Here is a 27,425-nt window from a genome sequence, read left to right on the forward strand (position 1 = left end):
AAGTAAAATGTCAGAATTCTTAGTGTAAAAAATAGAATCATAAATAAAAAGTTAATAAAAAGTCATTTTACTTTTAAAAAGTCTATTGTTTTTTTCCCCTTTTTATTCCTTATCAGAAATAAGCTTCCATACATTGTAAAATTACTTTTAAAAATAACATGCTAAATTACAGAAAACGGCCCATTTAAGAGGAGATCATGTGACCCTTTGACAGCGATGCACGCGTAGTCCTTTCGATCTGCTCACTCTGTCAAATATTATATAATCCTGTCAGTAAATTTCAAAACACTCTATTTAAACCATCATGAATACTTCAACAGTCAAAGACAATCGGAAAAGAGAGATTGAGCAATCGCCAATAAAGAAAAAATTCAAAGATTCCACCATCTCCAGAGAGGATCTCAACGATGCTATCGCTAACAGTATCAAGCTAGCACTTAAAGAGCAGCAAAGTACTTTGGACTCGGTTGTGGCCTCGACAGTAAGAGAGGCAGTAGACTCTGTACTGACCCCAGCGTTGCGTGACTTGCGTGCGGACATACAAGCGACCAACAATTCTGTTAAAGAGCTAAGAGCAGAGCTTGAGGCACTAGCTAGCGCGGCGAAGCAGCCACGTGACCCGGGTCGATTCCATTCAAGCAGCTGCACGTGAGGATAGGAGGACAGTCACAAACTTAAGAAATCAGCTGGAGCAACTCACTGAGAAGATGACAGACATTGAAGATAGGAGCAACAGAAATAACGTGCGACTGGTGGGGTTTCCGGAGGGGGCGGAGGGCTCCGATGCAGCTGGCTTCCTCAGAGCTAATCTTTCCAAGTGGATCCCTTCCCTGAAAGGCAGTGACATTGAGATTGAACGGGCCCATCGCATGTATGACGGAAGGAAAAACTCAGATCGGCTGCGTATTATGATTATGAATACTCAATGCATACTCTAAATATTTTATCATTGAATGTGAATGGCCTAAATTCTGCTTTTAAACATACTCGTGTATTAGAATATTTACACCGTAAATCGATTTCCTGTGCCCTGATACAAAAGACACATTTAAAACAATCTGACGTGGCACGTTTACAGAATAAGTATTATAAATTGGCAGCATTCTCCTGCGCTCTTAATAAAATTAAGGGGGTGCTTATCCTTGTAAACAGGAAGTTACATTTAACAATTGAACATCTCAGAAGTGATGAGAAGGGTAGATTTGTTTTTGTTCGTTGCAAGATACATAATAATAGGTTAGCATTGGTCTCTATTTACGGTCCGAATGAGACAGACAGTGAATTCTTTACAAATATTTCTAAAACACTACTTGAACAGACTGATTGCCCATTAGTGGTGGGTGGTGATTTTAATGCTGTCGTAAATCCTGCTTTGGATAAATCTCAATCTGATACAACAGTCAATCCATCTTCTAAATTATTGAATAAATTTATCACTGAGCTCAACTTAATCGATCTTTGGAGAATTCAGAATACTAAATCTATTTTTTTCTAATAGACATAAGACTTTCTCTAGGATAGACTACATATTTCTCAGTCCATCTTTAATTTCGTCTAATCCCTCCATCTCTATATTACCAATTTTATTATCTGATCATTCTGCTGTGTTATTCCTCTTTCCGATATTAAAGCCAAATCCCCTAGAAGGCGCTTTAACAGATCATTATTAAGTAATCAGACCTTCATTACTTCTCTAAAAGAATATATAAAGGAATTTCTTGAAATTAATATGCCCTCTGATGTGGATCTTCAAATACTGTGGGAAACGACTAAGTGTACTATACGAGGATTCTGTATATCTTTCTCTTCTACTCTTGCCAAAGCAAAAATTCACCAGTTTACACAATTAGAAAATAAAATCCAATCATTACAAAACTTACAAAAACAACATTTTACTGAGCAACAGGCTACACAGCTGTCCTCTTTAAAAGAAGAATATGATTTACTTTCACACTCAAAGGCGGAATTTATCTTACATAGGACGAGGCAAAAATATTATTTCGAATCAGAGAGACCTAGTCACCTATTGGCCCTTAGGCTGAAAGAATGTGAGTCTAAGGCATATATTAGCGCAATAAAATCATCGGATGGTCAGGTCACCACGAACCCTGCAGTGATTAACAACATATTTAAAGGTTTTTACACAAATCTGTATAAAGCCGAAACATATTTTGATGAACCAATTTGTAAGCAGTATTTAGATAAATTGGAACTGCCTCGGATCTCACAGGTGGATAAAGAGTCTTTGGAGGCCCCATTAATTTGGAGAAGCTCCACGTCTCTCTAAAAAGCCTTCAAAAGGGCAAATCGCCGGGTCTAGATGGTCTCCCCCCTGAATTATATTTGGAAATTTGGGATTTGGTAGGGACACTTATGCTTAATTAATTTAATTTTGAAATTGAACACGGTGTATTTCATTGAGATCAAAAAACATCATCGATATCATTACTTCTTAAAAAAGGGAAAGATCCATTAGATTGTTCCAGCTACAGATCAATATCACTTATCCCATGTGATCTAAAAATCTATGCTAAAGTTTTTGCTTCTCGTATGGAGAAGGTAATTCATAGTTTGATCAAGGAGGACCAAACCGGTTTTATCAAGGGGCGCAATGCGTCTGACAATATGCGTCGACTCTTTCATATTCTTAACTTTGCAAACTCTCACCGAGCCCTTGTGCAGTTTTTTCACTTGATGCAGAAAAGGCATTTGACAGGCTAGAGTGGAACTATTTATGGGCAGTTCTACACTGTAAAAAAAAAAAAAAAAAAAGAGTTGAGCCAACTTAAAATTTCAAGGCAACCAGCTTCAGCAGATTTTTTAGATTTCTCAACTTGCCGTTTTAAGTTTACACAACAAATATTTGAGAATCTCCCACAAAAATAAGTTGAGCAAACTCAAAAATCTGCTGAAGATGGTTGCCTTAAAATTTTAAGTTGGCTCAACTCTTTTTTTTTTTTTTTTTTTTACAGTGTATACAGTATGTGGGCAGTCCAACTCATTATAGACCAACTCATGGGCATTACCATATATAAAAACATCCATAAGATTGCCAGAAACAATTTTAATAGTATTCTAGTTAACCCCTTAACTGTCACTCACAGTTTTGAACAGACATTATAGTGCACTATCCAAACTTACATTTTTATAATTCATGAATGAAAACATTTTGTAACATGATTTTGATGTACCATTTCCATGGTAATGCAATGTCTGATTTTAAAATGGATTTCAAAGGATGAATTTTGAGATTTTAAGTTTTCAACTGATATATAATTTCTTATGATTTCTAAATTGTGATAGAGAAAAAGGCAACTAAGAAGACTTTCTGTGACAAAGGTCAGAACTCCTGTTATGATGTAGATTTTTCAGTTCCACTCTTGTCATAAATTAATCTATTACTTTTCCTACATAATTTTTTTAACAAAAAAAGTGGTAAAATACCTATTTAGGAGTCTTAGACCTTTCCAACGATATATAGTTTGTCATGATTAGATTAGGATTTAATTGTAAAATAGTGAAGTAAACGTAGGTGTCCCACAGAGGGGACGGTGACAGTTAAGAGGTTAAGGTCAAAAATGACATTCAAAGATGGAAGAATCATAAAGTCTCTCTTCAAAGAATCTCCACAGTTAAGATGAATTTGTTACCTCGGTTTAACTTTCTTTTCTCTATGCTACCACTTTCCCCCCCTCCAGGTTACTTTATGGAGATCAACTCCATACTTTCTCAATTTATCTGGAATGATAAATGCCCCATAATCAAACTTACCACATCCTATACGTGCAGGAGGACTGGCTGTACCAAATTTTGAATTGTATTATTAGCAGTGTTGGGCACGTTACTTTAAAAAAGTAATTAGTTATAGTTACTAGTTAGTTCTTACAAATAGTAACTGAGTTAGTAACTGAGTTACATCATTATAAAAGTAACTAATTACCAGGGAAAGTAACTATTGCGTTACTTTTTTAAAAAAAATTTCAAATGTCAAATTTGGGTGCCCCCAATATTAAATATGTTTAATTAATGAAATGGACACTAAAAAGAATAAATTATTATTATAAAACATTGTACATTAATCTACACTATGTATCTACTGACACTTAGTATCAGTCAGTCAAGCATTATAATATAATATGATAATTTAATATTATATGATGATAGTACTTTAGTAATTAGTATGAATGCATATTTGTCATCAATATAAAACGTACTAAGGATTAATGAGCTGCCGGGTTCATGAATATTAATCACGTTGTCTGCATTCGCTCGAACTGATTTTCTGAAATCAAAACAGGGACGATAATAGGTGAGCGCCAGCCAATGAGATTGTCGCTTGCGCATTAGTTCCGCCCACTACAAGAGAACCCGGCAGTTCTTAAAAGCTGAAGAATTCCAAAGGAACTCCGTTATTTTGACAGGAAAATACAACAAAGAATATCGTTTACATGTAGCGCGTCAATTCTGCATGTTATGAAAGACTCTTGTGCTCTGTATCTTTCTTTGCATGTATGTGAGAGAAAGCGACGGCGAGTCATGCGCCTTCACACTAGAGTTTATGGTACGTCAAATACAGCTACACTGCGCATCCATTCAGATGAACTGAAAAATTAAATTCTAATAATATAATATAGTAACGCCACATTTTATTGTCAGTAACGGTAACGGCGTTGTAACGGGGGAAACAGTAATTTGTTTGATTACTCGTTACTGAAAAAAATAACGCCGTTAGTAACGCCGTTTATTTATAACGACGTTATTCCCATCACTGATTATTAGTCGTTCCAACTTAAGGCTCTTTATAATTGGGTTGATGCTCAATCGAAAGTTTCATGGAGAGTGATTGAAGCTGACAAGGTTAAACCAAATAGACTCCAAGATAATTTATTTACTGGCACAGGGAAAAAAGGTGATAATTATAAATTCGTTCCGGTTGTGGCTAATTCTGTTAAAGTCTGGAAAACGTCTGATAGAAGGACCCTTCAAATTTTATAAAAGTACACCCTTATGGCATAATTTATTTTTTTTATGCGGAAATCGTCCATTTGTCCAACCCTCTTGGCCTTCTTTAGGCGTAAACACGTGCGGTGATATATATAATAACCAGGGCCTCTGTTCATTTCAGACATTAAGAACTAAATTTTGTTTATCAGCATCCACATATTTTGTCTTTCTTCAATTACGTTCTGCTCTCAAAGTGTATGGAGTTCCTTGGGCATCTCCCATTTCCTCTCATCCTATGTGGGATTGGATTGCACCATCTTCTGGTCGGCCATCTGTTTCCTTAATATATAATAAAATTATTGATTGCATTACAAAACCTCTTTCTATTAAATCTATTTGGAATAGGGAATTATCTGATCTTAATCTATCTGTCGACTGGGAGAGAGTGTGGTCTAACCTCAGCTTAACATCTAAAAACTTGGCTCATCATCTTATTCACTTAAAATAATTCATAGAGCATACATAACTCCTTACAAAAGATTCAAAATAAAACTACAACCAAATTTTAACTGCCATATATGAACTACTGCATCATCAGGTGCTTTTCTCCATATATGTTTTGGGAGTGTCCTATCGTCATTAATTTATGGACACATATAAACCTGATTTTACTACAAATTGATTTCTTTGCTAACCCAAGTTTGTGTCTTCTTAATGATGATTCTGGTCTCTGTATAAGCTTAATACAAAACAGAATGTTGTTTGCTGGTTTTACGGCTGCGAAGAAAACAATAATACAGTACTGGTTTGCATTGCACATGTGTAAAAACATATTAGATCCATAGCCTCCTGAAAATAGTGACTTGTGAATGTACAACAGCGCAAATTAATGGGGCCAAGCTTTCTACTATTGATGCTTGGCAGGGTTTTTTTCTTGAACATACTTGATTATATAAAGGAATGACTTGTTTTTTTTTTTTTGTTTGTTTGTTTGTTTTTTTGTCCCGTCCCGTAAAATAAATAAAAAGTTGATAATAAAAAAGAAAATAGCCCATTTAATACCTCAGCATCTGTCGGTTGTTGTTTAGTTCATTTGAGAGACTCAAATATCTATTCTGGCAAATCAAACATCCCCTCCAGTCTTAGTTTTTAAATCTGAAGACTAATTAAGATACTAAATATCAGGGGTCTGATTATACATCAGGTACACCTAGAGCACTTGCGGCTCCGTCTTCATGATGCAATCCAGCTCTGACAGCATCAAAGCATATAGCACTGCTTATTTCTCCACCGTACATCAGTGAGAGCGGCTCAATGCTGAATACTTATGATTGCCAATTGTAGTCATTGAGGAATGATATGCAATCGTTTACACTACACTTCTCAAAAGGAGATGTGAAATGTGAGCTGTTTGAAGCGCCTATTACAAATGAAAGCCACTTATTGTCGCAAAATGTACTGCATGAGAAGCTGAATGTATGTACACACAAAAGAAAAGAATGGCTCAGAATAAAGCGCAACAGTAACTGACCACTTTTTCACATTGTTGGTTTCGGATCCATTTTTCCCATTCATTTTCTCCAGAGACACTATTATAATAAATATTACTATTAAATATTATATAATTTAAATATTATTATAAATATTGTAAATATTACAATAAAACTAATGCCATGAAACAAACCAAAACAAAAAACAAAAACAAAGACTAAAAGGATGTTTTATACTTTTGTTCATATATATATATATATATATATATATATATATATATGAAGAGTTGATTTGCAAAGACAGATAACTCAGTTTTTTTACATTTTCAAAAAACGTTTTTTTATTATGTTATCATGTTTTTATTGAGTTTTATTGTGTTAGTTAGCTGTATTTTTAGTTATTTTTTAACCTAATCAAAATAACTGCAGTTTGATTGAGATTAATTGGAATGCACAATGAAAAACATGATTTTTGAAAATCTGCAAATTATTCATACATATATATATATATATGCACACACAGACACACACACAGACATTTAATTATACTGTTTTTACAACTGTTACAAAACAATATCTTTCAAAAAACATTTTTTCGTGTTCTATTTATCAAAGAACTCTAAAAAAAAAGTGTCAGAGTTTAAAAAAAGAAAATAATAATAATAATAATAATAGTAATAATAATAATAATAATAAATATTTCTTAGCAGTAAATCAGCATGTTAGAAGATTCAGCTTCGCATCACAGGAATAAATTCCATTTTTAAATATATTCAAATAGAAAATATTTATTTTAACAGTTGGAACTATTTTGCAAGATTACAGTTTTTTTACTGTATTTTTACCCTCTATGTTTTTTTAATTAATTTATTTATTTTAGGTTTATACATTATCACTAGCACAAAACAACCAATCATAAACAATGCTGAGGTGCGGTTACAAGTGCTGACTTGGATTACTAAATGGACGCATTCTCTGTGCAATGTGAAAGTTTACTTTCTTGACTGAAAAAACATTTGATTGAGGTGTCAAGCTTTTATTCCAGTGCTTGAGGCAAACGCTTTGAGTGCAAAGCAGATCAGAAGTTCCTTTTCTACAGGATCCACAAGAAAAGCGGTGGGCTGTGGGGGGGTGTGGAGGGTCATAAAGAGAGAGGGGCATTTCTCGCACAGAGCCACAAATACCTCAGAGATGGTTAAAGATGATAGCATCAATCACCACCCCCCACTGACACCCTAAAGGTGCTCCAAAAAAACGCTGGCCTTTACACTGATTTGAGGGTGGTGTCTGCAAACCAGCCCATATTCTTGTCACCACAAGAGGGTTTATAAAACTGGGCACAGATCAAATCACTGCAGCCAAAGTCTGCAAAAATAAAAAATAAAAATAAAAAAAAAGTTGCATTCAGGGACGGAAAGTTCACAGCAGAAACATCTTTCAACTACTGAACCAATGCAATATGCTTTTCAAGAGCAGTTTGATTGATTCTCATATAGTCTGCTTTATTATTCAGCTGTGTTCTTATTGTATTGTATCTGTCATACATTATTTTAAGTATGTTGAGAGATGGATGAATGGATGTTCTGTTGGGTAATTGTATGGAGCATCTGTAACAAGCTGAAAGAAGCACAAAAAAATAAGTCAGGACACTCTAAAAAATGCTGGGTTAAAAACAACCAAGCTTAGATTATTTGGCAACCCAGCACTGCGTAAATATCGGACAGAACACATGCTGGGTTATTTTGACCCAGCTGGTTGGGTTAACCGTTTTAACCCACCAAGCTAGGTGGTTTAGTTTAAAAATGATTATATCGCTGGCTTAAAATAGGCTGGAAATTAAAAATCACACTGAATTACTAGAGGCAACAGCAATAATCAAAAGATGATAATTTATTATTAAGCAAGAACACTTCAAATTCAAAGACAAATTGAATTTATTTGGGTGAATACAGCATAGTTTACAATATTACATACATTTAAACTCGTTTAACAAGCATTTTAGAAATAAAAAAGGCACATTTAAAAGTGGTATTTCAATTTAAGTTTATTGAACCGTTATCTGTAATGGCTTTTTACCAAAATAGTGCTAATTCTCGTGCCGGTGTGTCGCCGAAATCTGAGCCGGTGAAGAGCTGCTGTTCACGGGGGAACTGCGAACTTTAGACCGCGGCCTCACGTTTCACTCGTAGCTGAGAGATGGTGTGAATGAGTATTATAAAGAATAAAATCAATTTATGTTATGCAAGGCAAAGGCGTTTCCAGCGCGAAACGACCGCAGCTGACGCAGCTGGCCGACATCTTGTCCTTTTGTTGCGTTGTGTAAAATAATATAATTTACACCACATTAAAGACTTTATAAATGGAATAAAATGTAGGCCTATACAAACCTTTATTTCCCCGAAAGAGTGCAGCGTCGTTGTTGAGAAGTTTCACCAGAGACAAGCTCAACCCAGTGGTTAGGTAGAAAAAAAATAACCCAGCATTAAAATAACCCAATAAAATGACCCAAAAGGCTGAACCCAGCATTTGGGTTAAAAAAAATAATAATAACCCAGCACCTGGGTACAAATATTAAAATATAATCCAATAAAATGACCCAACAGGCTGAACTCAGTATTTAGGTTAAAAAAAAAAAAAAAACAAGCTTTCCCAGTCTTTTTTTAGAGTGAAGAAACTACACATACTACAATTTCAGCAAGAAGTGTTGGTAAGGGTAAATCTCACCATAACAAGGTCACATTTCACTTAAAAATAGAAAGGAAAGAACAAATTAAATGCATTATTTCATTATAAATTCTTGCATTATTTTCGTAACAATTTAAAACACATGTACTGTTCATTACCGCATTCAACAGTTCTAATATTATATTTCAGTCAAATAATAATAATAATAATAATTTAATAGATATCATTTAGAAAAATGTTTATGAATGCAAATAAAATGACAAAAATACACAAAAGTACTAAATCTTTAACTAAAATTGGAGTGAAAATACAAAATAAATAAAAATAAAAATCTAATTCACAATATTAACAAAAACTATGGTAATAAAAAAATCAATGATACTAAAATAACACTGATATGTAGAAAATTTGGGGTGAATGTCACATTGGAAAAATCTGCAGCAATAGGTCTCATTTTCTTATTTATGTTCTTTTGATTTTGGGGTGAAATTCATCTGCAAAGCACCTCTGCAGAGTCCACTAATAAGCACACTCAGAAAACTTCAAAGGCACGCCGTACCGCATTGGATCACCATTCTGTGCCTGCTGGGGCAAAATTAGCTTAGTACTCGTGTTGGGAGTCAAATAATTGTTGCATACGTGTGGAAATGATCTTTTTATTCACACCATTTTTATATGTAATATATCTCAGAGACGGGCAACAGTGACTGGAGCTGTGACCTCCAGCTGTTTCAATTTACTCTCACTTTTACAGTTTTAATTATCTTCTCTTTTCTTCTTGAACGTAAACATGCAGAACTAATAGAAGTTATTGGTGCATATAGTTCTCCTGATATTCATAATGACAGTTTTGTCAAGGGAGCAAAAACAACAAGTTGCACAATGTTTAGGCAGTTGAATATGCCAGTAGTTTGTGTTTGTCTCAAAGACATGCACACAAGAAATATCACATGTCAAAATATATACACACTTATTTTTCTGGTTTTGTGCATGATTCACATTATTTAATCATCAAAATAATATTTATATAATATTATTTTATTTATTCATTCATTCATTCATTCATTCATATTTTCTTAAATATATACATGCATGTTTGTCTATTTATATATACATAATAAATATACACAGTAAACAAAAACTTTATTTTGCATTATTTTTAACTTTCATTTTAATAATTTGACAGCACTAATATATATATATATATATATATATATATATTAGTGCTATTAAAAATAGTGAATATTTATATAAAATAAAATGTTATTCTATTATATTGTTATTATATAGTTATTGTTATTCTGTTATGAACAAAAAAAATAGGACAATTGTCAACACAATTATCAACTTCAAAATCCCACAAATAATTTATAAGAATTAATCTAAGGCATCCATACATTTATCAAAATAAATGTCATTTTACATGAAAATCTAAAAAAAAAGGAAGGTGTCTTGAGAATGTTTCTCAAGTGAAGCATTTTCTCAGGTGACACCTTTTGCATGTATTATAACCCAAAGAACTTCCACCTGGTCTGCAAAGTTAACATTCCAGTTGTGATCTCCAAGGTGCCTCCTTCTTCCCGCTTTTTCAGATGCACAGGTCCTCCTGTGTCTTTGACAGACAGCGGGGGACAATATGCCAGTCACGTACGGGAGCGAGACCAGCCCAAGCATGCATTAATTCCTACATTAAACACAGGCCCAGTCACACAGCTCTCATGCTGTTTGAAGCTCCCTCTTTGCTAGACCAGAGTTCTTGCGCTTCCCTTCTCTCCCATGATTCCCTGCTGCAACGGTTCAAGCCTGGCCTGCCATCATCTGTCACTCAAACCGAGTCCAATGTGAAGCAGCCTTGTAACTCTCAGGGGACAAGAGCAAATGGTAAGGCAGGAAGTTAAATAATGCACAATAAGTAGCAGTCGGAGCCAAAATTCTCCAGTGACATCAACACGAGGAAGCTGGCGTTTGTGGCGAGTGGTGAGTTCAGGGGGATTTGTACACAAAAATATTAACAAAATAGTATGGTGCTTCACATTAAAGGTCAGAAACTCTTAGGAAACATTGTTGGAAATGGTTTCTGACCTTTTATATGATGCATCATAACATTTTGTTTATATTTTAAAGTACTATTTATTTTATGAAGTAGAAAAACTGAAATAGCATTTCTTCATTTCTTATTTACAACTTTGAAAAGCATTTTAGATTTAAAATTAAATGCTGTTAACTTTCTATTCATCAAAGATTCCAGAAAATATACAAGTACCACAGTTTTCAAAAAATAAAAAGCGGCACAACTGTTTTCATTATTGATAATATTAAATGTTTCTTGAGCATTAAATCATCATATTAGAATGATTTCTGATCATGTGACACTGAAGACTGGACTGATGATTCTGAAAAATCATCTTTGTATTGCAGACATAAGATATTTAATTGGGTCGATATTGCTCTGTGAATGTAATCAGTATAATTTTTTTTTTTGTTTGTTTAAGTATAATCTGTATCTGGCTAATTATAGTTAACTAAAACTAAAAGCATTTTAAAAAACACTTTCTTTACTTGGGAAAAAAAACCTAATTTAATTTCAGCTATAGTTATCAAGGTAACATTTCTCATTTTTGTACAGTTTAAACTGAAGTAGACTACTAAAATAAGTTACTAAACAAACTAAAAAAATAATGATAATAATAATCATAATCATTAAAAATGATATGGACAAAAACACAACAAAATTAACAAAACTTTAACAGAAATTGAGGTGAAAACAGAAAATATAAAAATAAAATGTAATTCAAAATATTAACCAAAACAATAATATTATATTAATAATACTAAAATAACTGATCTGAATGACTGGAAAAGTCATGGAAAATTACCCAAATTCGTTCTGACATGTAAATGAAGTCCAACCAACCAACAGCTATATCGCAAACTCATTCCACCCAGCCCTAGTTTGCAATTTTTTTTCTCCCACGTGAAGCACTTCAACTTCCCGGTTCCACACAAGTGGCATTTACGCAGCCAAATCGTCCTTTCACAATGCGAAAAAAGTCAGCGTGGTGTATAATTTAACCATCACGACCAGCCCTGTGTCTTTTGTCCCCTGGGGAGGTTCTGGGGTGATAACCATCTCTGCCTCGGAGCAATTTACAGTCATCAGTTCCAGGAAGCACAACATTAGCCAGAAAACGATCTCCAATGGCTAGCCAATTCACAGCAACTAAATTGAAGATGCACCTCGCTGCCGCCCCGACTATGAATCAGCGATAACCCCGCCGCTGGGCTTAAATAAAAAAACACCGCTTTTGGAGATTACTTAAGACTTGTTGAATTACATCAGCTGTTTATTTTGAAAAGAGAGGTTGAAAAGGGAGAGAGAACGCAATTGAAACATCAAGCACTCTATCGGTTAGAGGTCTGTTCCAGATCAGAGGTCAAATGAAAATATCAAATTACATCCTCAAATCCACATGTTATCAGTGGAGTGGCACAAATGAGTTTACGAGCTGACTTTAAAGAGCTCTGCAAAGACTGTTTTTGGCGGGGATGCTGGTTCTTGTGAGATAGAATCTCCTGACAACTTTCTTTAAAAAGGATTTTCTTTTTTTTTTGCTGTGGCACTTGATCCTCTTTAAAAAGACGAGCAAAGAGAGATGAAAACAGAAATGGTTCAATGGTACAAATCATCTCTGTCGTGGACTGAACGCTTTCTCAGATGAATATGCAAACATATGAGCTCTTTGTATGCCAATAAGACTTAATTAAACTCAACGTCAGCTCTTTTATGTGAACGCAAATGGTGATTTGAGTTGAATTCATTGTTGCAGTTCTGTTACAGTCTCTGTAAAGGGAATCAGATGACTCACCATGTGACTCGTGTGCTAGTCTTCTGAAGTATTGATCTTCTCCTCTGCTGTAGCTTTGACATCACAACTGCATTTTTCACATGTCAGAACCATGTCAATGAAATCAAACCTGCCGCAATGCATCTAAAGGCAAAATAAACACATGCAAATGAGATTTGGCGGGGAAAAGTACAGATTATTAATGAAGCACAACTTATATTTTGGTCTGTTCATCACACAAAGCTATTGTATAGCCTTAAGACTTGGAATATACGCTGTCATTTAAAAAAAAAAAAAAAAGGTTACTTCATTTCGGTATTTCAGTTTTCTACGTACTGTTACTAACATATATATATATATATATATATATACTGAGATGTTTTGTGGTCCAGGGTCACACACACACACACACACACATATATATATATATATATATATATATATATATGTGTGTGTCTGTGACCCTGGACCACAAAACATCTCGGTTACGTATGTAACCCTCGTTCCCTGATGGAGGGAACTGAGACATTATGTCGTGACGACATTAGGGGATTCACTTGGGAGCCCCAATCATCTCTGACTTTAAGAGAAAATGCCAATGAATATCGGCTAGTGGATTTTGCATACCTGAACCACTCCCCGTGCATACGGGTATAAATAGGCGACAGGTGCATCCACTCATCGGGTTTTCCGCTGAGGAGCAGAGAACGTGTCCCTGGCACCCAGCGATGGTTCAAGATTGTGGCATGGGGACACAACGTCTCCGTTCCCTCCATCAGGGAATGAGGGTTACATACGTAACCGAGACGTTCCCTATCTGTCGGTTACTACGAGTTATGTCGTGACAACATTAGGGGTCCATGGAAAGTGGCACAACCTGAACCCCGTCACAACTTTATGGCATTGCAAATGTTGACAAGAAAGCGCGTGACAGACAAATGCCATGCAAAGGTCGTAACCTTCCCATCGCCCCAGTGCAATTTCGCTGACCTTGGTACCTGCAGGGACCACAGGTGAGTACATCGCTGCTGGAGATAGACAAGCCGCTGCTCCTTTCACCACAGAATTTTGAAGGGATTTTGACCATCAATGAAAGATTGCTTCAAGTCTTTCCTATTCATTGTTACAGCTCAGCAGTAACGATGGGGAAGCGAGCCTTCCAGAGAAGGGCGCTACGGAGGCCACATCCTGCCCGTAGGGAGGTGACATGTGGAGATACTGATATGGACTGACCCAGGCCTGGGGCAGTACTACATATGAAATTGGTCTCTGAGGCAGGTCGATAGAGAGATCCCAGGAGGGCACCAGGGGTGGCCTAGGAGGATTTAACCTTCTGGCACCCCTCAGGAACCTGACGATGAGATCGTGCTTTCCCAGGGACCGGCCACATGCGCTTTCAAGGTGGAGGGTGACAGCCTACACTCCACCCTTTCCTGCAGGGAAGAAAGCACTACTCCAATTGTACATCTTCAGGGTCTTCTCAGCGAGAAGAACACCAGATCGCAAACAACTCAACTTCAAGGCAAGAGCTCGCCTTGTGGAGAGGGCTCTGGCCTGAGTGAAGTGTCTTCCACCGCCGGTGGACAAAAACACTCAAGTCTGCCACGTCTCATCCAGGAACCACACATGGAGGTTCCAAGATCTGGACGTGGGTGCCACATGGTGCCGAGCGTCGCTGAGAAAGGAGGTCCTTCCTCAGAGGGATGCGCCAGGAGGGGCTGTAACGAGGAGCATGAGTTCCGAAACCCAAGTCCGGGTGGGCCAATGGTGCAACCAGCAGGACCTGTTTCTCATCCTCGCTGACCTTGCACAGTGTCTGTGCGAGAAGGCTCACTGGGGGAAGCGCAAACTTGCGTAAAACTCAAGGCCAGTTGCGCACCAGCTGCTGTGCCGAGGGGGCCTCGGTCAGGGAGTCATACAACTGGCCGTGGGAGGACTAGTGGGAGGCATCCGGGTTTGCCTGAGCTTCCCCGAATCGACTCCAGAACAGCTGGATTGTCTCGGGATGGAGAAGGACAAGGTCCGTCCAGGGGCTGAATGTGAAGCAACACGTTGGCGTGAAGGTCGCGTTAACTGTACCACGGTGACATGCCCATCTCGGGACTCGGGAGTGTAACCTGTGCTGAAGTGGTCCCATATGAAGCAATCCGAGCGGCTAGACTGTGGCTGCAGATGCCATATGCCCCAGGAGCCTCTGAAAGTGTTTCAGTGGTACCACCATCCTGCCTCTGAAGGAACTCAGGCAGATCAGCACACTCACCGAGTCTAACTCCATACTGAGAAAATAGTTTATATGCACGGGGAAGAGCTTGCTCAACCCGAAGCCCCAACTGGCTGAGGTGCCGGAGCACCAGGTCCCTGTGATTGCACAACTGTTCTCGCGCACAAGCCATGCTCAAGACAGTTGAGGATCCTGATGCCCACTTCCCATAACGGGGCAAGGGCACCCTCCGTGACTTACATAAAGACATGAGGGGACAGGGAGAGCTCGAAGGGGAGGACCCTGTACTGCAATGTCATGCAGAACGCAACCTGTAGGAACGCCTGTGTCGAGGGCGAATCGAGACATGAAAGTAAGCTTCCTTCAGGTCAACCGCTGCAAACCAATCCTGGGGTTGGATGCATCTGATGATGCGCTTCTGCGTCAACATCTTGAATGGGAGCTTGAGAAGGGCCCGATTCGAGATTTGCAGATCCAGGATTGGCCGAAGGCCACCGCCTTTCTTAGGTACGATGAAGTAAGGGCTGTAAAACCTCTGCCTCATCTCGGCTGGAGGGATCGGCTCGATTGCATCCTTTGCCAGGAGGACAGCAATCTCCTCACACAAGACAAGTGCGTCTCGGACTGCCACCAAAGTTTCGAGAGTGCCGCTGAGCTTGGGAGGTCGCCTGGCGAACTGAATCGCATAGCCCAGTCGGATTGTGCCAGCAGGACAGGTTGGGCAGCGCAAGCCATGCCCCAAACTCCGTGCGAGTGGCACCAAAGGGACAATCGACATGCCCACAGTGGTGCAGCAGAGGGGAGCAGAGCTGGATGGTACAGAAGGCGTCGTGTTATGACACATCCCCGCCGAACTCCCCAGGTCCCCAGGGGGACTGGCCAGAGATGCGTGGAGAGGCATCGCGTCTCCCAACCTGAACCCGAAGGAAAGGAAAATTGCTCTTTCTTCCCTTGAGCCAGTGGCGGAACAGAATTAAATGATTCTCCCCCTTCCCTCCTTCGGGGGAAGGAGCGGTGCTGTCCTCGCCATCTCCTGAGATCGAGCAGCTTCCCACATCTCCGGGTTGCCCATGTCAGGGCCGCTTTATCTGCTCCCTGGACGATATCGGGGGCCAGCTGGAACACGGGGGTCGCCACGCTCCCACGAGAGGCTCGACGCGCCGACCTAGGTGACGATTCAGCACGGGGCGGAGCAGCTCTGGAGGACACTAGAGGGCGCCCACGGTGACGAGCAAACCGCACTCTCCACCTGGGGAATGTCAACATACCCCCTAGCCGCCCGCCATCGAGGATAGCAAGGATGGGGGAGGCAGACGACCTGCTTCTGGCCATAAAAAGGGGCCGTCCACGACTTCATCAGCTCCTCGTGCACTTCCGGGAAGAAAGGAACCAGGGCAGGGCGTGGTCGCGAACAACGGCCCGTGCCGAGAAGCCAATCATCTCGCCGCGAGGGCTCTGGACTGAGAGGTGTGCACGCCTCCAGCCCGATGCTCGCGGCGGCCCGGGAAAGCACAGCCATCAGCTCTGGGTCCGAATCTTCATCCTCAGAGGACGATTGCCCATCCCCCGATGCTGCAATCGACATCTAATCCTCTATCGGCGCGCTGAATGGAACTCTGGGCACGCCGTAAGACGGCACAGCAGACTCATCGGGGAGCTGCACAGAACAGCTGCTGCGGGAGGAGTGAAAGGTCCGTGGGGACTGGCCTGGCGGAAAGCTCTCACTGTAACCCTCAGATCGCCCAGAGCACTAGCCGATGGTTCTCTGCTCGTGGCAGAGAAGCCAGCGCGGGTAGTGACAGAGGGAGCCCCTCCCATCCCCGTGAGGAGAGAGAGGCGAGATCGCAGCGCTGCCATGGTTACACGCTCAAAACGAACGTATAAACCATCCATGAACGCAGCTTCAGCGTGCTGGATGCCCAGTCACTGAAGACAACGATCGTGGCTGTCGACAGAGGATAGGAAACGACTGCAACCAAGAGGACACGGCCGGGACTGCGTCTTTATAAAGATGCGAACCGACCGTGATTTGCTCTTTTAGAAAATCTGCTCTTTTAGTTGAAGTGCCCAGGGAATCGCTGCAGACAGGGACATCGCTGTTCGCACCGTGACGCCAACCAGAACAGCTTCCAGACAGATGATGAATGGCTTTGTGGAGATCAACACGTTCATCCACTCGGCTCCGAAGCAAAAATCTGATGAGTGGATGCACCTGTCGCCTATTTATACCCGTATGCACGGGCAGTGGCTCAGGTATGCAAAATCCACAAGCCAATATTCATTGGCGTTTTCTTTTAAAGTCAGAGATGATTGGGGCTCCCAAGTGAATCCCCTAATGCCGTCACAACATAACTCGTAGTGACCGACAGATAGGGAACCAGTCATAAGGGAAAATTTTTCGAAATTGAGATTCATAAATTAGCTTTCCACTGATGTAGGTTTGTTAGGATAGGCCAATATTTGGATGAGATACAACTATTTGAAAATCTGGAATCTGAGGGTGCAAAAAAGGTCTAAATATTGAGAAAATCACCTTTAAAGTTGTTATTATATATATATTAGTGCTGGGCAACGATTAATCGTGATTAATCGGATCCAAAATAAAAGTTTTTGTGTACATAATATATGTGTGTGTATTGTGTGTATTTATTATGTATATATGAATACACACCCATGTATGTATATATTTAAGAAAAATGTGTTATGATTATATATTAAATATATTTATAGATCATATAAATTATATTAATAAATATATACATGTAAATACATGTAAATCTTTTCAAAATATATACTGTATGTGTGTGTCTTTATATACACATAATAAATATACACAGTACACACAGATATATTATATAAACAAAAACTTTTATTTTGGATGCGATTAATCGCGATTAATCGTTGTCCAGCACTAATATATATATATATATAAAATATATGTATATATTTATATATAATTATAATTTTTATAATTTTATAACAAATCAGAGAAAACTGAAAGAACATTTGCAGCTTTAATTTTTCACCCAGTAAAACTTTTTTTTTTTTTTTTTTTGTTATAATAATCAACAGTCATTATTAATAAAAACATAACTTCATGGCTAATATTGCTTGCTCCTTGGTGTTCACTTTTTTTGTTTTGGACAAAAGCATCTAATGAATACTGTAAATTTATTTTTAATAACAATACTAGATAATTGGATGTTGGTGGGGTACAAAAGTTGTTCAAGTTCTATAAAGTTTTACTAGTTTCAAAGAGCAGCATGTCAAAAAAATAAAAAATAAAAATAAATAATAGACAGAAGAAGCCCTGGTCTAAACGTGGTTGTGTTTCCTGCACCTCTCTCTCTCCTTTTATATTCACTCTTTCTCATGTTCTTTTTCTTTTCCAGAACCTACTATGGAATAATAACCACAACATAGAAAATGGTGAAGCGAATCAATCAGAATAACTTTAAAATGCCGGAGGGCTTTTGGGAATATCAATGCACGGCGGGATAGAGGCAGAAGTCGATACAGTGACCTCAGCTGTCATTACCGTTGGGTCTGGTCAATCAGACATGGGGAAGCATCTTAAAGACGAGCCATATATAATTAACAGCACAGACTGCATACAGTCGCTCTCTCATGGCATTCATTCCACTAGTTAGGCACTACTGCTTCACATACTTGTGAAATAACAACACTTTTGTGGATTATCCATTTATTTGTGAGGTTAAAAGTTGAGATTCAACAAATCCCTAACACTAAATATTACATTTCGGCACAATAAATCATTTGCATTATTACACAACATTTACATTTAGTCATTAAGCAGATGCTTCTTTCAAATTACAGTACAATTTTCTTTTTTCATTTTTTAAGAGGTAAACTTTATAATAATGGTAAATTAGAAGTTTTAAATTACATTTGGTTTTAATAATCGTTTGCTGTGCTTTAAAAAGTACACTTATTTTGATGAGTTTACTAACATACTAAAGCACATGTAAAGTACTTGATTTTAGTTTTAACCATAGTGTAGTAAATATATTTTAAATGTGCTAAATTTCAAATTCATCATTATCTGTAATTACACAAATATTTAAATAGGACTGAATATAAAATGTTATTTCATCGTTTATTTAGTTTATTCAGAGTTAAACTTTAACCATATTTCAAGTATTTCAATTTTGAAATTATGGGTCAAATAATTAGATGGGTCAGAATGGGTTTTGCACCTTCATATTGCATTTAATATAAATTTCAATTGTAATATATTTTCATTTAATTGCAAACATGCAATTAAGTGTTTAAAAACATTACATTTAGTTCACACTTGTATATGTATTCTTTAAATTATATTATTCCCCTAATAACAAGTGAAAAATAAAGTGTATTTCTTTTTCACCACTATGTAATACCACTCACATTTTCCTCAGGAAATGTAAAAATCTAATTATTATCATTATTGTTCCTGTGATTAAAGTAGCATTATGTTATTTCGAAAACTAAAAATCTTCCAGGTGATTGTGAGTGTAAATACAGTGTAATCGGACCGTTTGATGTGTACTGTAACCTCCACAAACATGCTTCTGTCCTTTAACTGCCCAACTAGAAACTTCCATTTTTGCCTATTTGTGCTTACTCAACTCATTGGAGGGCCTACTCAGGAAAGAGATAATTCGTCTTTCCCAGTGCACTACAATTTCTCTTTGACCATCAGCCTTCAAAGCAAATGAACACATCCACACATTATTCCTCTGTCTGGCCAGAGAGGAACCTGTTGTGAGTGCGAGTCGGCCATGATCGAAGAGCTCCCTGCAGAAAAGGCAATTTCACTATGCTGCCTCACAAGCTTATAGAAAACATTAATTCATCTTTTCCTTTAGTCATATGGAGAGTTGTAACCCTAAAAATATTATTTCATGTGTCGTGAATTTTTTTTTCCGTTTGATTTTGTTTGATCTGATTTATTTATTTATTTATTTTTAATACATAAAAATAACACAAAAATAATAAAATTTTAATTGAGTAACAAATACATACCGATTTATATTTAATTTAAAAAGTATTTAAAATTACTTAAAACGCTTTCTCATTAATACCATGCAAAAGAATGCATTAAACTAAGTACAAATATATGTATACTTGTAATAAATAAACACACAAATACATTTTTGTTCACATTCGTTTTTTAGGAGAACATGTCATGAACAAATTTAATTGTCATAAATATAAATCACGATTTAAACCAGTGGTTTTCTAGTATAAATTGTTTTTACTTATTTTTTTATTTATATCTTTTATTTTACATTTTCCTTTTAATTTGCGTTAAAAAGTCATACGTATTTGATTTTTATTGTCTATATAATTTCTGTTCATTTTCATTCCTGTTTATATTTAATTTTACTTTAAATTATTTTAGTGCATCAAATTAAAATCGAGAAATGTTTCTTATATATATATATATATATACAGTGAGGAAAATAAGTATTTGAACACCCTGCTATTTTGCAAGTTCTCCCACTTAGAAATCATGGAGGGTCTGAAATTGTCATCGTAGGTGCATGTCCACTGTGAGAGACATAATCTAAAAAAAATCCAGAAATCACAATGTATGATTTTTAACTATTTATTTGTATGATACAGCTGCAAATAAGTATTTGAACACCTGAGAAAATCAATGTTAATATTTGGTACAGTAGCCTTTGTTTGCAATTACAGAGGTCAAACGTTTCCTGTAGTTTTTCACCAGGTTTGCACACACTGCAGGAGGGATTTTGGCCCACTCTTCTCTAGATCAGTCAGGTTTCTGGCCTGTCGCTGAGAAACACGGAGTTTGAGCTCCTCCAAAGATTCTCTATTGGGTTTAGGTCTGAGACTGGCTAGGCCACGCCAGAACCTTGATATGCTTCTTACAGAGCCACTCCTTGGTTATCCTGGCTGTGTGCTTCGGGTCATTGTCATGTTGGAAGACCCAGCCTCGACCCATCTTCAATGCTCTAACTGAGGGAAGGAGGTTGTTCCCAAAATCTCGCAATACATGGCCCCGGTCATCCTCTCCTTAATACAGTGCAGTCGCCTGTCCCATGTGCATAAAACACCCCCAAAGCATGATGCTACCACCCCATGCGTCACAGTAGGGATGGTGTTCTTGGGATGGTACTCATCATTCTTCTTCCTCCAAACACGTTTAGTGGAATTATGACCAAAAGTTCTATTTTGGTCTCATCTGACCACATGACTTTCTCCCATGACTCCTCTGGATCATCCAAATGGTCATTGGCAAACTTAAGTCAGGCCTGGTTTAAGCAGGGGAACCTTCCGTGCCATGCATGATTTCAAACCATGACGCCTTAGTGTATTACCAACAGTAACCTTGGAAACGGTGGTCCCAGCTCTTTTCAGGTCATTGACCAGCTCCTCCCGTGTAGTTCTGGGCTGATTTCTCACCTTTCTTAGGATCATTGAGACCCCACGAGGTGAGATCTTGCATGGAGCCCCAGTCCGAGGGAGATTGACAGTCATGTTTAGCTTCTTCCATTTTCTAATGATTGCTCCAACAGTGGACCTTTTTTCACCAAGCTGCTTGGCAATTTCCCCGTAGCCCTTTCCAGCCTTGTGGAGGTGTACAATTTTGTCTCTAGTGTCTTTGGACAGCTCTTTGGTCTTGGCCATGTTAGTAGTTGGATTCTTACTGATTGTATGGGGTGGACAGGTGTCTTTATGCAGCTAACGACCTCAAACAGGTGCATCTAATTTAGGATAATAAATGGAGTGGAGGTGGACATTTTAAAAGCAGACTAACTGGTCTTTGAGGGTCAGAATTCTAGCTGATAGACAGGTGTTCAAATACTTATTTGCAGCTGTATCATACAAATAAATAGTTAAAAATCATACATTGTGATTTCTGGATTTTTTTTTAGATTATGTCTCTCACAGTGGACATGCACCTACGATGACAATTTCAGACCCTCCATGATTTCTAAGTGGGAGAACTTGCAAAATAGCAGGGTGTTCAAATACTTATTTTCCTCACTGTATATATATATATATATTATATTATTATTATTATTTTTATAATTTTTTTAAATATATATATATTTTTATTTTAGTTCAAATTTATTTCAAGTAACATTTTGTAAGGTTTTTATTTTTAATTATAACTATAATTATGATAACCTTGATAAAAAAAATGTGATTTTCTTTATATGCAATGCAACTTTTATTATTATTACTATTATTATTATTATTAAAATTAATTAATTAATTAATTTATTTAATTTTTAATTTTTTGAAGGTGATGACCCAGACATTTCTTTGTGAGATTCACCTCTTTGTTGTTTGGTGCAAATCGATACAGCATATACTTCCTATACATATTGATTTGTCCTGCAATTGGAATTGGACTCGCATTGGTCAATAAATACATATATGAAGTGGTATACTTCCCTAAATGCTTAAAGTCACTGGACCATTGTTGTGTTCGGTAGAGTGGTGGAGGTCAAAGATACGCGTGCAAGTGTGTAAGAAACAAGATTGGAAACTCATTAATGTGGACACTTTGAAGGACAAACAATGTAGCCATAATTGATTGTTTTGTCTCCGTCTCATTAACTCAGCCAGGGGGGGAAAAAGATTACATGACCTAAAGTGTATTAATTTTCCAGTTTTTAATCTACATGGAGGTGTGACACGTTCATAATTCAGCGCACAATCTACCTGGAAAGTTAAAACACCTGAAACTGGCTCAGACCACTTGAGATTTATTGATCATATGTGTCTGAGAGAGCTGGGTCAAAAAGATTACATGACCTAAAGTGTATTAATTTTCCAGTTTTTAATCTACATGGAGGTGTGACACGTTCATAATTCAGCGCACAATCTACCTGGAAAGTTAAAGCACCTGAAACTGGCTCAGACCACTTGAGATTTATTGATCATATGTGTCTGAGAGAGCTGGGTCACTCCTTACAGCGATGGTCCCAACTATTACACCATCTCAGTGTCGCAATTGCATGTCCTTAAACATGGTTTGTCAAAAGGCTTTTTCTTGAACAGTTCTTAAAGGAATAGTTCACCCCAAAATGAAAATGTACTCACCCTTAGGCCATAATAGATGTAGATGAGTTTGTTTCTTCATAAGAAAAGCTTCGGAGAAATGCAGCATTATATAATTTGCTCACCAATGGATCCTCTGCTGTGAATGGGTGCCGTCAGAAAGAGAGTCAAAACAGCTGATAAAAACATCACAATAATCCACAAGTAATCTACATGACTCCAGTCCATCAATTCAAATCTTGTGAAGTAAAAACCTTCATGTCTCAAAGAAACAAATCCATCTTAATGGTGTTCTAACTTTAAAGCATTATTCCAGGCCAAAATCTGAGTTCATGGTTCATAATCACGCTTCCTCCGGTGAAAAATTCCATCCCCTGTTGTCCTCTCACATTAAAATCCACCTGCATATTTGGACTGTTTTCGCTTTCATTGCTTGACCTGTGCATATTTCTCTCCTGAATATGATGTAATGCATCTTTTTATTGTTATCTTTTAATAAATTTTATTTATTTATTAGCAATATTATGAATTTAGCACTCATATTTTAGAATAATAATTTTTAAGTTAAAAATGTCTTGATGAAACATGCAACTTGTGGATTACTGTGATGTTTTTATCAGCTGTTTGGACTCTCATTCCGATGGCACCCATTCACTGCAGATGAAATCTGATTTAAATCTGTTCTGATGAAGAAACAAACTCATATACATATTCGATTGTCTGTGTCAGTGTTAACAGGGTCTAATGTTGTTTGTATATGAAAACAGAACTTGTATATTCAAAAAGTTGAACTATCCCTTTAAGAATAAAGTGTTTTTTGGATGATAATATATGTGCTTCGATGTCAGTTTAATATATAAGAGACCACTACAAAAAGGAAACTCTTAAATTCCCTAAAGAATCGTGTCCATCATCTTCTTGGGCCCCATGGACCCCACATGGGACCACCCAGAACCGTAAGCGGCCAAAGGCAGTTATGTCTGTGCTCTGAGAGCTCCATCTGCTGCTGCGGCTGGTGCTTTGGTAAGCACTCAAGGACCTACCGCCTACTCAGGGAGAAGCTCCATTCCAACAAATGCCTTTTGTAGAAACTCGGAATGCATTGTTTTTCTGCCTCTTCGTCTCTCTCCACTAATTTCACAAGTGTTCTCAGGGAGCTTTTCATGCCATTGTTGTATTCGGCTTCTCACCAGGGTCCTGAAGGCATGATTCTTTGCAAAGCTGCTGCAGAACAATATGTAATGTGAAAAGCAATGTACAAATAAACTGAAATGAAATAAATGTAAACTAGAAAGGTCTGCAGAGGATATAGCTTCAAGATTTTCAGCTGCACTCGACTGCACTGGCCTCATAGTGTGAAAGCAGCGTTTATTTTAGTGTCACTAAGATACTATTATTATGATACTATTACAAAAATAAAAAAAAATTAAAAATACAATCCATTATAGATTTTAATGATTTTTTTTATTTTCAGTTTTAAAGTTTTACTAATTTTGTTGTGTGTTATTTTCATTCATTCACTCATTCATCTGTCTATCTATCTATCTATCTATCTATCTATCTATCTATCTATCCTTTCTATCTATCTATCTATCTATCTATCTATCTATATATATCTTCTTTATAGAGAGAGAGAGTAGCTTTCATTCATTTTAATTTCAATTTTAGTTATTTTAGTAGCCCACATCAAGTTAAACTAAATAAAAATGAGACATGTTGCCTTGACAGCTAGCTGAAATAGAAAGTTTGAAAGTTTAATTTTTTTTTTAGTTTCAATTATATATGTTTATTTTAATGTTTATTTTATTTCAAGTAAACATAAACATGGAAGCATAAACTAGGACAAACCGATATTTATATATGCCATTATAGTTTTGGTTAATATATTGAGTTGATGTTTAGTTTTATTTTTATATTTTCACTATAATTTTATTTAAAGTTTTAGTAATTTTGTTGTGGTTTTGCCTGTTTAAGTATTTTTTTTAAATGCCCATTTTTATTTATTCTTATTAATTTCAGTTTATTTAGTTTAAAGGACCCATGAAAATGTCACTTTATGAGGTTTTTTAACATTAATATGAGTTCCTCAAGCCTGCCTATGGTCCCCCAGTGGCTAGAAATGGCGATCGGTGTAAACCGAGCCCTGGGTCTCCTGCTTCGCCTTTGAGAAAATGAAAGCTCAGATGGCCCAATCTGGAATCTTCCCTTTATGTCGTCATACGGGGAAAGGTTACCTCCCCTTTCTCTGCTTTGCCCACCCATGAGAAAATGAGCTACTACCATGCGAGGCAAGCGCAATATTTTTTTTCCTCGAGAGTCATCATGGCTTGCAAACGAGCGAAGCATGGCAGTTGCTCAGTGTTTGGATGTACAAATGAACACCGAAGTATTTTTTTAGTTCCTTCATCTGAGCCTATGGCTAGCATTAGCTACATGATAATAACTGTAACAGCATACATAAACCAACCAACTAAAGTACCGTATCCAGACACAATATTTTAAACTAACCATTCGGAGACATCCTGCTGTAGCCGCTGAGTTGCAACTTCTTCATCCGGTGTTTCTCCATCCGGATCAGATTCTGGGTCAAACTGAAAAGCTTGAAGGACTGCGTGTCTACGAGCCATTGCGATACATCCGCTGTCAACATTAGTGCATGGTAGCGCAAGCTGGTTAAGGCCACACACCCACCCTCCACCTTGCCCCGCCTCTCTCCTCCTCATTAGCATTTAAAGCTACAGACACAGGAATGGCACGTCCTAAGGAAAGCTCATTTTGGGACTGGTTCGTAGTGGCTGAAATTCTCCACCAAGGCTGAATTTCGGTAAAGAGACTTCAGATACAGTACTAGGGACCACTTAGGCCTATATAAAAGCATCCAAAAAGCAGCATGTCATGGGACCTTTAAGTTATTTTAGTGCTTTAAATTAAACTAAATGAAAAGGGTTTTTTTACATTTTATTTTAATTCATCTAATATTTATTTTAAGTAATGAAAAGGGTTTTTTTACATTTTAGTTTTAATTACAATAACAACTCTGATGACAATGTGTTTTATTCCGTGACAAAGCCAAGACAATAAATAAACAGCATCGAAACTGTGTAACGTTATGGAATAAAATGTCAACCAATGAAGAGGTAATAATGACTCGTTAAGCTTTGGGGTGTTGATCGACTCCATCTATGTTTTGATTATCATTCTGAATCCAGTTCATAGTCTTTTTTCAGCTTTTTGTTCAAAATGTTGTTTATTTCTTTCTTTCTTTTTTTTTTTTTTTAATTTATGAAACTTACCCACATTCAACTGTTTAAAAAAAGAATGCATGAAGCTAGAATAAAATGTTTTAGTTTACAAGCAGATACCCTGTTCTTTCTTTTGATGTTTTGTATCTTCAGACATTCATATAACAAAATATATACAAATTAATATCTAAATAGGGACATAGCAGTATACTTAAAGTATGATGTAAAGTTCACTTAAAGAAAACTTATGAGTATACTTACAGTATAAAACTACTAAACTAGTAGTTTACTGAGACTATGCTTCAAAGTGTACTAAAAATGCTACTACAAGTATTTAATTTGTAAACTATCAGTATACCTATAAGTTCACTTTTAGTATAGTTGCAGTACAAGCTAAAAACATTGATGAAAGCTAGTGTACTTAAAGTTTACTACTGTTATACTTAAAGTATACTTAAAAGTATACTTGTATATACTAGAAAGTGGGCCAATTTAGTCCCAAGGAGTATTGAAATAGTACACTTATGAGTATACTACTAGTCCACTGATATTTGTATACTTACTACATAAAAATATACTTGAACTTTACTTAACTATACTTAATAAAATAAACTTGAAGTGTACTACTTTTTGGTAAGGGATTTACAAAGTGCACATGCTAGAAAAGTTTCAATGACATGTAAAAGATGCTAATTTATTTATTTATTGCAAATTTAAAAGCAGTGTGTGATTTAGTTAAAGGATTAGTTTACTCAAAAATGAAAATTCTGTGAAATGAAAATAATTTACTCACCTTCATGTCACTGTAAAATCATTTGATAGAAGAGATCTTCAGCTGTAGGCTACTGGTACTGGTCCCTCATTTCCATGCAGTTACATCAAACTCTAGGTGCTGTATTTGCTTCAAAAAGAACACAAATGTGGTCCATTCAGTTTGCATGCAATATTCCAAGTTTAA

General features: G+C 37.1%; 1 long non-coding RNA gene across 1 annotated transcript; it reads right to left on the reverse strand.

The window, feature by feature from the left end:
* Nucleotides 1–12,683: 12,683 nt before the first annotated feature.
* LOC131541441 (uncharacterized) lies at nt 12,684–27,395 on the reverse strand. Its single transcript, XR_009271508.1, has 3 exons — nt 27,261–27,395; nt 24,269–24,449; nt 12,684–13,108 (listed from the first exon to the last, which is right to left on the reverse strand). It is a non-coding gene; the product is annotated as an uncharacterized LOC131541441 (long non-coding RNA).
* Nucleotides 27,396–27,425: the final 30 nt, after the last annotated feature.

The sequence above is a fragment of the Onychostoma macrolepis genome, chromosome 05 (genome assembly GCF_012432095.1).
Source record: "Onychostoma macrolepis isolate SWU-2019 chromosome 05, ASM1243209v1, whole genome shotgun sequence".
NCBI lineage: Eukaryota > Metazoa > Chordata > Actinopteri > Cypriniformes > Cyprinidae > Onychostoma > Onychostoma macrolepis.